Genomic DNA, 14,026 nt, shown 5'->3' on the forward strand with positions numbered 1-14,026 from the left:
AAAGGATCAGCAGCAACTCGGATGTAGAGGGAGTTGTCATACAGATGTATCGATGGCAGTGGCAGAGCCATGGGCAGCAATATAGAATGCAACAGTGCAGAGGATGTTGGCGAGGAGGCCTAACATTAGCACAGATACCAGTGCCATATAATTAGGGTGATGCTCAATGGTGGAGTATTACTCGAGCACAGTCCTCACTAAAAGGGAGTGTTGATTTGGGGTAGCATCGGATGTCCTCTGGCCATGAAAATTGGTGGAGAGGGTAAAGCACATGAGATCTCCAAGACCCAAAAATGGTTTGGGCAAATTCTACCCAGTTAAGGAGATATTAAAATAATTAATACTTTTAATGGAGTTCCTAACTCTAAACTTAGGAAAAATAAAATATTAATGGGTATTAATATAAAACTAGGTTAGAAAATTCTCAATGACATGGATCAAGCCAAATCTAATCTTAGCCGTTGATTAGAGATGTAATCTCGACCGTTGAAGACTCAACAGAAAAAATATAAGAGGAGGCTTGAGGGTCAGTTGGAGATACACCAGAGTGATCAGTCATTCGATTTTCTAGAGCAGGGTTTGCTAAGAGAAATCGAATCAGTGATCAGTTTGCAGCGAGGGGCAGTGAGTACGAGGTAGAGAGGCAGAGATAGTATCGGAAGACCAGCGCAGAGGCATAGAGGCACACATAGAGCCAAAGGGAGCCACGCAGAGGCCAGCAGAGACTGCGTAGAGGCCAGAAGGGCCTGCGTCATCCACGCAGAGGCTACAGAAGTGACGCAGAGGGCCAGAGAGGTTGCGCAGAGCCTCAAAAGGCTGACGCAGAGGAATTCAGGCTGACGTAGAGGCCAGGAGCGCTGACGCAGAGCTTCAGATTGTGCTGGAGAGGGTTTCGTGGGGCAAAGTTTCAGAATATCTACTTCCGAAGAGAGTTATTACTGCCGTATTTTTTTATCTGTGTCGAGTGAGCTAGTTTGGCACCTAGTGTACTCATTAAAGCTGCGTAATAATAAAAATTCTCAAAACTGTTGCACCGGTTTTCCCAAGTTGGATTTTCCCGGGACGATTGTCCAAAAATAACAGTGTCACTTGTGTGTTTGTGTATTTATTTCAGTTGTTGATCAGTAAATAGTTGAGACTGTATTGTGTTTATTTCAGTGTTTATATGGTTAAATAACTTGTTAGTAATTAAACAAGTAGGTGAAATAAACTAGAGAAAACAGATAAAATTCCTAACGGGTAATACTTAGAAATTTCAACAAATTACACATTTGCTACAAATTTTTTCTTAATACAAGTTGTCTCCCAGTTATTGTGAAAAAAATGTTATTCCCAATGGTTACAACTACACAAGTAACATGAACTATGAAAACTTAACAGAACTCACCCAAGCTTTTAAGTAGGCAAAACAAAGAACCATCTGCCTCGTGTCCAATAAGGTGACCAAGGTACCTTGAAGGTGCTTCCTTGTAATTCTTGATTTCAGGAGTGACGGGCCATAAAATATTCAACATGTGGCCCTCCTCAACTGGAATAGTTCTCACCAGAATCTACAAGAACACAAATACACTAGAAAAAATCAGATATCATATGTCTATGCATGACAATTCTCTAAGATGATTCCATATTCTACAAGAATACAAATACACTAGAAAAAATCAGACGTCATACATCTATGCATGAAAATAGTCAACGATGATTTCATATCATAGGTGAAAGTTTGTAAGCTAAAATTAGCAATTCAGCTCTATATCAAGCATAGAATAAAAGTGCCTGGTTGTATGCCAACAAAAGTTCTTCGCTATTACTGGCTGTAATAAGGGCAATTGTACCTGTAAATGCTCAGAGCGACAAGGCTGACCCACAAAATAAGGACGATTCCGTTCAGTATTCTTAACTGCACTAAATTTAGATTCCACCATCTTTTGAAGGTCTTCAATATTTTCTGAAAAAATCCACATATTACAATTTCAGACGTTGAAAGGTTAGCTCCAATGACAAGGATCCCAATTTCAGTATCAACCACATCTTATAAGTTTATAACTAACCTCAGAAACATCTTTTAGAATACCTAAGGGTAAAGACTTGATATACTATTTGTTGTTCAGTAATGTAATTTAAGATACACTTTCCAAGGAAAATGAAGTTATACATTTTATGCAAGAAAAAATAATCACCTTTTCCATAGATTACAAGGTGCATAAGATTTGAAGAATAGTGGCTTTCATAGAACTTAATCAGCTCCTCTCTCGTATCCAAACCTCTTTCTTTAGGATGCACATCCAAGGTATCCAAATTCCCTGAATAATTTTCAAATTCAATCAAAAAACATAAAAACTACAAACCGTAGATAGTAAGTACAACCTTCCTGCGACATCCTCTTTTAACAAAAAAAAATTCAAATAAGAACAAGGAAAGCAATGACAGGCCTAATGTGGATGATTGCAAATAAGTGGCAATGAAAACTTTGAAGCACATATCCAATATGAAAATAAGGATATGCCACGTAAGTGGCATGTTTGTATTAACTAAACAATCACATGAATCATGAACAATAGCAACATGCATTTGAAAAAAAAAATTGCTGGTGCACATTTACAAAAAGAAAGACGACTGGACTCTAATGAAAAATTAGAAAACATATATATTATATATTAAATGTAAGTATAGTCTATCCTTGTGTAAATATTCGGAGACAAGATATATGAACAGTATTAACAAAATTGTATTTCATCGATTAGAAATAGCAACAGTATAAACAAAATTGTATTTCATTAATTATGGCATATTTGTCAGAGCAACATCTGTTACAGATTCACATTATGATGTGATTCCAACCGGCTTAATATTAAAACATGAAGTTTAAAACAGATTTAAACTATACTTGTATATATTCTATCACTACAAGGAAATTAAAATCAGTATGTATAATTTATTCGCTGGAATTAAAACACTTTTATTTAGCTTTCTGGCAGTCTTCGACTCTTCCCTATGTACAGGGAGAAATCCAGCTCTGAGAGACAGTTTTTCTATTTCAACTAGCATTTGGGAAAAATTTAATATGTAAGAAAAAGACACGAAAAGCTATTAAAGGGAGTTCTGCTTCCTTTCTAGTTTCTGCATCATGTGGACAGTTACAAATGAGCATTAGTTTCCACGGGTAACAATAACCTTCACGAGCTCGTAACTGAAGTGCAACCTTGCAAACCTTTTTGGCAGCATTGCTCAACAATTCAATTTGGAGCCACACTATATAATGATAGAGGTTGAGTATCTTGACAATAACTCTCTGTTCACAAGTCCATTTTCTAGTTCTTTACAACACTACCAAACTGAGTGAGAATTCTAAAAAACTGTGTTAAGTTTGATTTTCATTTCCTTATGCTTTTTAGCCAAGTTAGTGTAAAACCTAATTTAGAAAAACGTTTATAGCTTTCCTTTTTCTCACACAGGTGTAATGTTTGTGCATGATTTTTCTCAAACTATGGCACTCACACCCATTTAAAATGAACATTACATTTCCTAACACTCCCAATTAAAGACCCTTTTATATTATACACCAAGCATCTTCCTAGACTTTCGAAACTCGACCTTTCGTAATGCCTTATGGAGATATCTTGATATTTAGTTCTGCAATATAACATTACAATCTCTGTTTCTGATAAGGTTGTATTTTGTCTATTTTTCACTCTCTTCACCCTAAGCTCCCCAATCTCCATGCAAACTTGGTCATCCTCCATGAAATACAAGGGCACCATCCTAGCCTTCAAACCATCCTCCAGCCCCATCAGAAACCACATACCCTCCCACAGCCGCAGCTTGACCCCCTGCCCTGAATGGACACCATCATCTTCTTTTCCCTCCATACACACCATCCTATCTTCCTTTCCCTCCATGGACTCTACACCATCTTCCTTAGCCTCCTTTGACCTTGAAAGAGGATTAAATGCCTTGTTACCACTCAAGCTCTCATTCAATCTCGGGGAAGTGACACCAATTCATTCTTCATGAGTTTTGGAGAAAAGTAGAGCACAAGACGAGCTGAGCTGAAGAGAAAGGGAGCAGTTCGTACAGCTAAGGAGAAATATAGCAGTCCACACAGCATCTAAGAGAGGCCACGAATCCCAAGGAGCTGGCACAAAAATTGAGGCGAGGTACAACATGAATTTTGAGGAGCTGTGTAGCATTTATTGCACAGTAGGCAGCACAAATTTTGAGGGCCATTCAACATGAATCTCTGAGAAAACTGGGCATGGTTTCCAAGGAAGCTTAGGCACAAAAATCAAGGAGCTGAGGCAGCTCGAGTTTTCAGGAAATCTGGGCATGATTTCCAAGGGAGATAAGTTGTATTTATTGTTGATTTGACTGCTGTAATAAATTCTTAAAAAAATAAAAATTCCTCCTCTCTCTCACTGGTTTTCCCTTGGGGGTTTTTCCAAGATCATTTGACCAAAAACAACTGTGTCAATTTTTTGTGTGCATGCTTGTGTTTTATCTCAGCAAAAGTGAAAAAGTAGAAGTAGATTTTGTGTTTCAATTTGTGAAAATATTCATATTTATAACAACAGATAGGAGTATTGCTAAAGCACAATCCTCGCTAAGAGGGAGTGTTGATTTGAGGTAGCATTGGATGTGCTCTGGCAACGAAATTTGGTAGAGAGGTTGGGACACATAAGATCTCCAATACCCAGAAAGAGTTTGGTCATATTCTAAACAGATCAGGAGATATTAAAATAATTAATATTTTTAATGGAGTCCCTAAGTCTAAACTTAGGGAAAATAAAATATTAATGTGTATTAATATGAATATGTGTTAAAATGGTCCAAAAGACATGGATCAAGCCAGATATAATCTTATTCGTTGATTAGGACTTAATCTTGGTCGTTGAGATGTCAACAGAAAAAGTATAAGAGGAGGCTTGAGGGGCACTTGGAGAACACACTGAGGGAGACCAGTCAGTTCAATTTCTGGAGCGAGGTTTGCTGAGAAATTGAACCAGTGGTCTGGAGAGAAGTCAGGAGGTAGCAAGTACAGAATAGAGAGACGGGAGATCAACGCAGAAGAGGTAGACGCAGAGCTAGAGGAAGCCACGCAAAGGCAGCAGAGACTCCACAGTGCCAGAAGGGCCTGCGTCATCCACGCAGAGGTTGCAGGAGTGACGCAGAAGCCCAGAGACGCTGCGCAGAGCCTCAGTGGGCTGACGCAGAGGGTTTCAGGCAGTAGCAGAGGTCAATAGGGCCTATGTTGGGTTTAGAAAAGTGCTGGAAGTTTGTCTGTCTGTGGGTAAGCCAGTTTGGCACCCTGTTGTACAAGAAAATTGCTAAATAATAAATTCCTCCCTTGCTGCACTGGTTTTCCCACATTGGGTTTTTCCGGGGACATTAGTCCAAAATAACTATGTCAATGTGTGCATATGTTTGTTTCTATATTACGGTGTGATATCCGTAACAATATTTATTTTAATGTTTGTTGAACTAATTTCATGAATAACTTATGATGAAATAAGTAGGAAAAGCAAATCAGTTGTTGTAGTGATAGAATTTTCACAAAGTGTTTCAAATGTGGTGAGATAGGCCACTATGCATCCTAGTGTCCCTTGAAGAAAAATGAAAAGGATGAGCAACACGATTCTAAGGTTGCAGCCACAAAGATCGAATAGGAGGAGGAGTTCACCATTACAGCCAAGATACCACCAGGAGGGAGGTGGGCTGATATAGAACTGTAGTTTGTTAGAGCTACATATGGGCAGGATCCTCTAGGAGCCCACCTCTTGGATCATCACCTTGCTATGGGAGCCCATGATCAGTAGTAGCAGGATGGAGGAGTTTTCAGTTGGTGCCATGGAGTGTTGATTCGACAGATGCAGTAGTTAGTAGTGCCAAAATGTGAGCAGCACAAAACAGAGAGGCAACAGTGCATGGAGGCACAGTGCAAAGCTTCAGCAGCGAAGTGACTTTCGAAGATAGCGTGTGACTAGCAATAGTAAGGATTTCAGCAACGAGGTGTATCCACTGGATACTTGTCTAGTCTTGGGTGTTTTTAGTTGATTCTCTTAGAAATTGAGTTGCAGTACGGATGCAGTGTTAGCAGTGGCAGTGCTAGTAGCATAGCAAATGCTGTGAAAAATTCTGAATCTACACATTAGAAATCCTACTGCAATCACTATTTTATCATCTCCTACTTGTTATTACATTCAACAAGTTATTTAATTTATAAATAGTGATGAAAAACACTACTGCAGACTACACTGACATATAGATCATAAACTGAAAATATATGAGACAAACACACAAGGGACACTGTTATTTTTTGACAACACATCCCCGGAAAAACCCAACTTGGGAAAACCAGTGCAGTAGATAGAGGGTTTGCATTATTAAGTAAGCTGAATTCTCGGTAGCAAGAAATACATATGAGGGTTTACCTCGTTCTCCAAGTCACAATTGATCCACTGAGTGGCCTGACTTTGACAAACACTGCAAAATCCCAGTGCAATCACTGCTTGGGCCTCTTCTGCTGGATCGATTTGCTGGAGGAACATTGTTGTTCAACCCTCCTTGCTTAGAACCTTGCTTCTCCAGCAAAATCTTGAACTTCTGACGAATATCCTACACTGCCACTGCAAGATACCCTCTTGGCCTATGTCAGCACTGCGTGAGCCCCTTCTTGGGCTGCATAGGCCTTTGCGTTGCCTCTCTGATGCTACTGCTGCCTCTCTGCCTGGTACTCTTTGGTTCGGAACTTATTTCCAATCCAAATCTCTGTTTTTCCCCTCACTTCAACTCAGATCACTAGTTCGATTTTCTCAGCAAACCTCTCCCCAGAAAAATCAAACTGACTCATCACTAGGTGTATCTCCAACTGACCCTCAAACCTTCTCTTATACTTTTCCTGTTGATGAATCAATGGCCGAGATTAAGTCCTAATCAATGGCTAGGATTAAAACAGACTTGATCCTCGCCTCTTAGAAGCTTCTCACCCATATTTTTATTAATACCCATTAATATTTTATTTTCCTAAATTTAGACTTAGGAACCCATAAAAAATGTTAATTATTTTAATAACTCACAATCCGGGCAAAATTTCTCCAAACGATTTTTGGGTCTTGGAGATCTTATGTATTCTAGCCCCTCCACAAAATTTCAGAGCTAGAGCACATTCGATGCTAGCCAAAATCGACAGATGCAACATTTGAGAGGGAGTTGTAGTACAGATGTAGCATTGGTAGTGGCAGTGTCATTGGCAGCAATATAGCAGCAGCAACAGCGAAGTCGTTAGTGGACAACATGTCATACATCAGCAACGCAGAGGACGATGCTTTAGAGTCAGAGTAGTATGCAGCATAGTTTTAAAATTCGGCCGATTCGAAACGGAAACGGTCGAGTTGATTCGTTTCATTGCCCAGAAATGTGACTCGGTGGAGGAAATGGTTCAGTAGGCCGAGTCATGGCTGACTCGGCCAACTCGGTCGTTTCCGTATTGACTCGGCCAAGTCATAACCAGTGGCCTGTAACCCCATCAAAACAGCGATTTGACATTTTTTAATGAAATTTTGAAGTGTTTGCTGATTGGTTTGGACTCCAATGTGTTTTATGAATTAGTTAAATGTTATTTGGGATCCATTTCCCCCTCCCAAACCCTATTTAACACACTCAAATGCTCTCTACTATTGATATGCTATTCAAATTTCATGGTAATGTTAAATTCTTAAAGTAAAAGTGGCATTCTCCTTAATCTTCATTTTCATCCTTTTACTTAAATTTTTAACATTACCATGAAATGACTCAGGATGTTTGAGAGTGGTTTCGGCCTCATTGGATTTCATATGGAGAAAGTAGAATTTTAGATTTCATTCAAAATCCAGCAGACTTATCAGTTTTTCAGGATTTCAGGATTGGAGGATTGCAATGTTTCCATTGAATTTTGTCATGTATTAGGATATGGAACTCGTATTTAATCAAGAGCACCAATCCCTCTATGTACCTTGATGTTAGTGACATTGGTTGTCGAACTCCTTTGGGATTCGCTCCCAAACCAAGAGCTTCTGAAAATATCGCTCCCACTCCCGTTTTCGCTCTCGCTCCTCACTTTCGCTCCTGCTCCCAACTTCCAAGTAACACTGAGCCAGATGATGTTGGAAACTCTAGCAGTAGCCAGTAGTACTAGTCACAGAATTTTGTTGTAGAGGCCATTTATAGCCTCCTTGGTTATGTGTTTTTGTTTTGATCTCTATATCATCATCGTGTATGTACTGGACAATGCATTGGGTGCCATTTTGATATAATGGATATATTCATGAGCCTACTTTGATCATATGTTGTCTTCTATCTATATTCTAATGCTGTGTGTTTGGAAACATGAATGAAAATCTTTAAAATTATGTGTTTTTATAAAAAATAAATATTTAATGTATTTTTTACAACGACCGAGTCACTGAAATCGAGTCGGCCGAGTCGGAGTCGGAGTCGGAGTCGGAGTTTTAAAACATTGGTATGCAGTAGCAGTGTATTGCTAGAGCACATTCCTCGGTAAGAGGGAGCGTTGATTTGGGCTAGCATCGGATGTGCTATAAGCCTAAAATTTTGCAGGGAGGCTTGGGCACATGTATTCCAAAGGAACCTAAAAAGCGTTTTGGGAAATTGCATCTAGAAGTGATTTTATTAAAATAATTAATATTTTTAACAGGGTTCCTAAGTCTAAACTTAGGAAAAATAAAATATTAATGGGTATTAATCTAAACAGGGGTGAAACTTCTAGAAAAAGACATAGATCAAGCCAAAACAATCTGAGCCTTTGATTATGATTTAATCTAGGCCGTTGGTTGTCCAACAAGAAGACATAAGAAGGGGCTTCAGGGTCATTTGGAAAACACACTGAGAGATCAAGCAAATCAATTTTCTGAAGTGAAAAACTCTCAAGAAAAAAAATTGCTTGAGGAGATTTCTTGTAGCAAAGGAGAAATGAGAATCCGGAAGAAGGAATTTCCGAAGAGTACGAGGCAGAGGGAGAACAGAAAGACGTTCAAAGGGAGGTTGATGCTGACCCACGCAGTGCTGACATAAAGGCAGCGTAGTCCTTGAGGGGGAGTTGAGTTTCCTGCTAAGGGAAGTCGAAATTCAGTTGCCAAAAGCCAGGGTGTGAGTCCGGGGAGCAAAAGTTCGATTTTCTCAACCAACAGAGGATCCAGAAGAGGGGCAGTGTAATACCCAGGAGGGGTGATGCAGGAACTGCCGAGAGAGACGTAGTTCTGCGCAAAGACCACGCAGAGGGTGACACAGAGCCTCCAGTTCAGCAGGATTAGTCACTGATTCTCCAGTGACATGGTGAGATCATTTCACCACTCTTTTGTTCAGTATTCTCTCTGTATCGAATTGCTAGTTGAGCATCCTAGAATTGTACTTAGATTTTCTCCTGCATAATAATAAAACCCTCAGAGCTACTGCATCAATTTTCCCACATTGGGTTTTTCCAGGGACTATTGTCCAAAAATAACATCTGGCTTCAACTGGGACGTAATCTCTCGAAGAAGTGGACGAAGCTACTAGAATGGGAGGTCATGAAAACTTTAGCAATATCTTGGTTACTGCAGACCTGTTACCTACACATCTAATAGATGAAAAACATGGGGCAGCATGCTTTCGCTGCGTCTCATGATCGCACATGCTTGGAATAGGTCCATAAAATTGACTCATAAAAGTAAATGCAGCTAATCTATCATGATAAATATCATATGTCATCAATTCTAATGCAAAAATCAGCATGCAATGCATCCTACTCTAACATGCATATAATAATGCTAATGCTAAGAGTAATCATAATGCCAAGGCAACCAACATATCATCATATCAATATACACATGTCTGCCAGTATGATTACCATGTAGCAAATCCCAAAGCAGATGCGAATACATTTGTATGGAGGATGAAGCGCATGGGAGTTGGGAAAATATGATCTCCATTCGAGGTAAAAGGAAGCCCTAGGAAAAGGAGAATAAGCCAATCTAGAAGTGTCGGGATTTCCCTCTAAGTACGCAATGGGGGAATGAAAGATCAATCTCAACAACTCCCAATCACAATCATTGCTTATAATATCATGCTTTGTAGACGGCACAAGGTCGTGATGAGAGGGGAATTGTTAAAATTGGCAACTAGGGCAAAACTTCATGTGGGTCATCTTATTCATGGCTGATAATATTTTTATTAGATTCCTCTCATCAAGAGGTGTAGGATTGATATAAAGATCATCCGATTCCGATAAGTATTCATGGAGATATGAATTTATTTTGATTATGGAATTATTATCGAGCCGACCTACAACTCATGTAGGCTTAGAAGCCCAACAGTCGCATCCATTCAAACACCAACGTTGTGTATAATATAAGAGGAATTTTCCTCATTTGGTCTCACTCATCTCATCACATCTCTCTCTCTCTACTGCGCAGAAATGAGTCTCTTCTCTACTGCGTAGAAAAGGGTCTCTCTCTCACACATGTGAAGCCGGAAGTTGTTGAACCTGAAGCTGCAACTGCAAATCCAAAGTTTGACCTGCGTGGACCATCAGATCTCCTCTTTAGAACTACTCTGTAGGTCCATCTGGATCTCCTCTGAAATCCGCAACTTTTGGTGGTGGAATGAAGTCAATCCGACGAACGGTTTGCAAGATATCAATTGCCCTAGTTTGAAGCCGAAAACTGCTGAAACTAAATCTGCAACTGCAGAAGTAAAGATTGACCTGCGTGGACTAGAAGATCTCCTCATCTAAACTGCGATGTAGGTTCATATGAACCTCCTCTGGAAGCCGCAACTTTTGGTGGTGGAATCAAGCCGATCCGACAGTCGGTTTGCGAGATATTGTCTGCCCTAGCTTGATAATGAAGCCGCTAATGCTGATGCTGTTGATCTAGGGTTTGCTACTGCTGATATGAATCAGATTTATTGTACTATTTCTCTTTGCTAAATTATTGAAGATAAAAGAAGATTTGATCAAAGGGTTTCCCCACACATTGTGGGGTTTGTCCTTGGCTAGCCGCCATATCTTGTGTCTCTTGTCTTGGCTTGTTTTCTGTCGATCATTTAAATGTTCTATCTGCACTTTACTTTATGTACATGTGATTGCTAATCTGTGGAATATAATAAGAAAAATAAGTAAACTGTTATAAGCATAGAACATACCATAACTTAACATGGTATCGGAGCTGAGGTGAAGACAAAGCCCAAGCAAGAGCAAGAGAAATCACAAAAGAGAAGATTGGCAAAGCTATTCTAAAAGATCGATGGGGTCCTCAACACTCTTTCCTGCCAAAGATAAGCTCCATGAGAAAGCTGACTATCATGGATGGAAGATGTCTATCGATCTAACCCTGGAGGATCAAGGAGTGTTGGGTCACGTGAGAGGCTATATTGTTGAGCCTCCATCAAATGCACCTCTTGCTGCCAGGAACAAATGGAAGAACGGAGAAATTAAAGCGAAGAAGATCATCCGGGACTCTATCGACAAGCACTTGGTGGCCTACATCTCTGATCTAGACACCTCCAAGGAAATCTATGATAGACTGGTGAGTTTATTTAAAGTTAATGATGCAAATCAAGTTTTGTTTCTTAGAAATAAGCTGAGGGAAATCAAGAAGGGTAAAGATGAGAGTATGCAAGCATACTTCTTAAGAATCACCGAGATCAAGAACGATCTCCTATCTATTGGGGAAACTATTACTGACAGAGAAATGGCACTCACAACTCTTGGAGGATTACCATCCGAATGGTATGTGTTCAGGACTACTCTTCTAAACAATAATGTAATTCCTAGTTTCGAGGAATTAATGGCTAGATGCATTCAAGAAGAAACAAGGGTAGAAGAGCAAGAAATGCCCTTGCCTAAAGGTCCTCCTACTGCTTTTTCTTCTCATGCTAAGAAAAGAAATAATTCTGGGTCTAAATAAAAAAGAAAGGCTGGATCTAAGGGTGGAAGAAAAGGACGATGTTTCATTTGCAATAAAGCAGGTCACTATGCAAGGGAATGCCCTGATAGAAAGGACTCTCATCGTGACGATGATCAAAATCCCTCTCATGGTAATCGAAGGAATGGAAAATTCAACAGCAAAAGTAAAAGGAATCCTGGAAATCAAGGAAGAGGGCAACCATTCAAGAAGGCTAGAAATTCCGGGTATGAATCTAACACTGTTGACAATAAGCAGGCTGAATATTATTTACCAGCTACTCTATCTACCTCCGCTCCTTCAGACTCAATGGGAATTTGGCTCATTGATAGTGGTGCCTCAAGACACTTCACTGGTTACAAAGAAGTACTCCATAATCTGGTAGAGAAAGAAACTAACCTGGAAATTGTCCTTGGAGACGACATGAAATACCTAGTGAAAGGTGTAGGCAATGTTTCTCTCAAATTGAATCAAGGTAATACGATTCACTTACAAGATGTATTATATGTACCTGATCTCAAAAAGAACCTGGTATCCATCTCGGCAATGGAAGACAAAGGCTACAAGGTAACCTTCAGCGATGGTAAGGTACGTATATGGAAAAATAATGTTAAAGATGCTTTCACTCTTGGGTTTCGAGTTGATTCTTTATATCAGGTTGGTGGAAGTCCGCTAGGTGTCATGTCTTGTGACACAACTCTTCAGTCCGAACTTTGGCATCAGAGGTTTGCTCACATTCATTACAAAGCTCTACCTGATGTAAGACAGATGGTAACAGGGATGCCCGAATTCCAAATAGAGAAAGAAGGTGTATGTCCGGGATGTGCCAAAGGAAAGCTCAAAAGGGGACCATTCCCTTCAAGTCAAAGCAAGACCTCCGATATATTACAACTAGTTCACTCAGACATATCAGAGGCTGGCATCAAGAGGGAGACTACTACACCATATACTCCTGAACAGAATGGTGTGGCAGAAAGGAAGAACCGCACAATTATGGAAGCTGTTCGGGCCATGCTACATGATCAAAGACTTCCGAAGTTTCTATGAGCTGAAGGTGCAAACACTGCCATATATGTACAAAATCGATGCCCTCATCAAGCATTGGGTTCCAAGACTCCTGAAGAAAAGTTCACCGGTAAGAAACCTGATATTTCTCATTTTTGAATTTTTGGAAGCCCTGTATATTTTCATGTGCTGAAAGAGAAAAGAAATAAATTGGGTGCATCTGGAAAGAAGGGAATTTTCGTGGGCTATGGTGAAAATACTAAAGGCTATAGAATCTATGTAGCCGGTCAAAGGGAAGTCGTAATTAGTCATGATGTCACCTTTGACGAAGATATGGCTCTCAGCAAGGTGAACAATCTTCTGACTTTGAGGAGCTCTCAAGAAGCCGACACCAGGGAACCGAAAGAAAAGGATGATGAATCAATGCCTGATGTAGAAGAACCCATGGATCCGATTGATCCTCCTCCACATGAGCCTTCCTCTTCTAGGAAGAGGCCTTCATGGCTTAGGGGGCTACTTGATGATGCTGAAGGACATGCTGCACCTCGAGGAACCTTTCGTGAAAGTAAGAAACCTAATAGGTATTAGGGATACCTGACCATCATGAGCACGATCATACAAAATGAGCCCTCATCATTCTTAGACGCCGTCAAGCATCAAGTATGGAAGGATGCTATGACCGAAGAATATGAGTCTATCATGAAGAATGATGTCTGGGAAATAGTTCCCAAACCCCAGGACAAGATAGTTGTTACTTCCAAATGGCTTTACAAGATAAAGCATGCAGCAGATTGAAGTACGGAAAATTATAAGGCTCGTTTTGTTGCTCGTGGTTTCTCCCAGATGGAAGGTATAGACTATGATGAGATATTTGCACCTGTTGCCAGATATACAACCATTCGCTTGATCATAGCCCTTGTTGCTTCACAAGGATGGAACCTACATCAGATGGATGTCAAGACTGTGTTCTTACACAGCTTGATCAAAGAAGAGGTCTACGTGGAGCAACCCGAAGGATTTGAAATTTATGATCAAAAATCTCATGTATGCAGATTGAAGAAGGCTCTCTATGGGCTGAAGCAAGCACC

General features: G+C 40.0%; 1 pseudogene across 1 annotated transcript in view; it reads right to left on the minus strand.

The window, feature by feature from the left end:
• Window positions 1-14,026, minus strand: part of LOC149154057 (insulin-degrading enzyme-like 1, peroxisomal) — a 681,568-nt pseudogene that overhangs the window by 419,123 nt on the left and 248,419 nt on the right. Inside the window, exons 8-10 of the transcript XR_016262205.1 lie at window positions 2,178-2,300; window positions 1,833-1,945; window positions 1,388-1,550 (exon numbers count right to left, since the gene is read on the minus strand). The product of XR_016262205.1 is annotated as an insulin-degrading enzyme-like 1, peroxisomal (transcript). The remainder of the gene's footprint in view (window positions 1-1,387; window positions 1,551-1,832; window positions 1,946-2,177; window positions 2,301-14,026) is intronic.

Source organism: Pinus tabuliformis, chromosome 9 (assembly GCF_031772625.1).
Source record: "Pinus tabuliformis cultivar Carrire ecotype Pingquan chromosome 9, CPIR1, whole genome shotgun sequence".
Lineage (NCBI taxonomy): Eukaryota > Viridiplantae > Streptophyta > Pinopsida > Pinales > Pinaceae > Pinus > Pinus tabuliformis.